We start from the raw sequence: 1,634 nt of genomic DNA, 5'->3' as shown, positions 1-1,634 counted from the left end.
CGGGAATCCATGGAAAAGGTGGGAGAGAAAAAACCAGAAGACATTTGTAAGGAAAGATCCCGGGTGGATCCCAGAGAGGGGCGGGAATCCCGCAGGAAGGAGCCCAGAGATGGAGGGAGGGGCTCTGCTCGCTGGGGAGGGGAGGAATTCCTGGAAAATGGGAATGGGGAGAGGAATTTGGGCTCTGGAGAGAGGAATTCCTGGGAAAATGGGAATGGGGAGAGGAATTCCCAGGAAAAATGGGAATGGGGCTCCGGAGACAGGAAGTCCCAGAAAACGAGGGGCTGGGGAGAGGAATTCCCAGAGAAATGAGCTTCTGGAAAGAGGAATTCCCAATAAAATGAGGAGTTGGGGAGAGGAATTCCCAATAAAATGAGGGGCTGGAGAAAGAATTCCCAGGAAAAATGGGAAGGGAGCTCTGGGGAGAGGAATTCCCAGAGAAATGAGCTTCTGGAAAGAGGAATTCCCAATGAAATGAGGCCTCGGACAGGAATTTGGGCTCTGGAGAGAAGAATTCCTGAGAAAAATGGGAATGGGGCTCTGGGGGGAGGAATTCCCGGGAAAATGGGAATGGGGAGAGGAATTCCCAATAAAATGAGGAGTTGGGAGGAGGAATTCCTGGGAAAATGAGGGGCTGGGGAGAGGAATTCGGGCTCTGGAGAGAGGAAATCCCGGGAAAATGGGAATGGGGCTGTGGGGGGAGGAATTCCCAGGGAAATGAGGGGCCGGGAGCGGCGTTCCCGGGATTCCCAAGGTTCCCAGGGCTCCCAGTATTCCCAGTATTCCCGGTGCTCCCAGGGTCCCCAGGGTTCCCAGTGTTCCCAGGGTTCCCGGTGTTCCCAGCACTCCCGGTATTCCCAGCATTCCCGGTGTTCCCAGATTCCCGGCATTCCCAGTGTTCCCAGTGCTCCCAGTATTCCCCGTGTTCCCAGGGTCCCCGGGGTTCCCAGTGCTCCCAGTGTTCCCAGGGTTCCTGGCATTCCCAGTGTTCCCAGGGTTCCCAGTGTTCCCAGCACTCCCAGTATTCCCGGCATTCCCGGGGTTCCCGGTGTTCCCAGGGCTCCTGGTGTTCCCAGATTCCCGGCATTCCCAGTGTTCCCAGTGTTCCCAGCACTCCCGGCATTCCCGGTGTTCCCAGGGTCCCCAGGGTTCCCAGATTCCCAGTGTTCCAGTGTTCCTGGCATTCCCAGTGTTCCCGGTGCTCCCAGTGTTCCCAGCACTCCCGGCATTCCCGGTGTTCCCAGATTCCCAGTGTTCCCAGGGTTCCCAGTGCTCCCAGTGTTCCCAGTCTTCCCAGTGCTCCCAGTGTTCCCAGCATTCCCAGGGTTCCCAGTGTTCCCAGGGTCCCCGGGGTTCCCAGTGTTCCCAGTGTTCCCAGCACTCCCAGCGCTCCCGGCATTCCCGGCATTCCCGGCCTTCCCAGTATTCCCGGTTCCCGGTGTTCCCAGGGTTCTCAGTGTTCCCAGATTCCCGGCATTCCCGGTGTTCCCAGCACTCCCGGTATTCCCGGTGTTCCCAGTGCTCCCAGCACTCCCGGCACTCCCAGTATTCCCAGTATTCCCGGTATTCCCGGCATTCCCGGTGCGGCACTCACAAGAACGCCTCCTTCCTGCGGGATTCCCGCAGCGGCTCCC

The 1,634-nt window shown here is 58.5% G+C and overlaps 1 protein-coding gene across 1 annotated transcript in view; it reads right to left on the bottom strand.

Annotated features, from left to right (window-relative positions):
* Positions 1-1,634, bottom strand: part of LOC103614444 (serine/threonine-protein phosphatase 6 regulatory ankyrin repeat subunit C-like) — a 33,088-nt gene that overhangs the window by 18,976 nt on the left and 12,478 nt on the right. The window lies entirely within an intron of this gene.

The sequence above is a fragment of the Corvus brachyrhynchos genome, unplaced genomic scaffold, assembly GCF_000691975.1.
Source record: "Corvus brachyrhynchos isolate BGI_N302 unplaced genomic scaffold, ASM69197v1 scaffold1061, whole genome shotgun sequence".
Taxonomy (NCBI): Eukaryota; Metazoa; Chordata; class Aves; order Passeriformes; family Corvidae; genus Corvus; species Corvus brachyrhynchos.
This window is presented reverse-complemented; position numbering and strand designations above follow the sequence as displayed.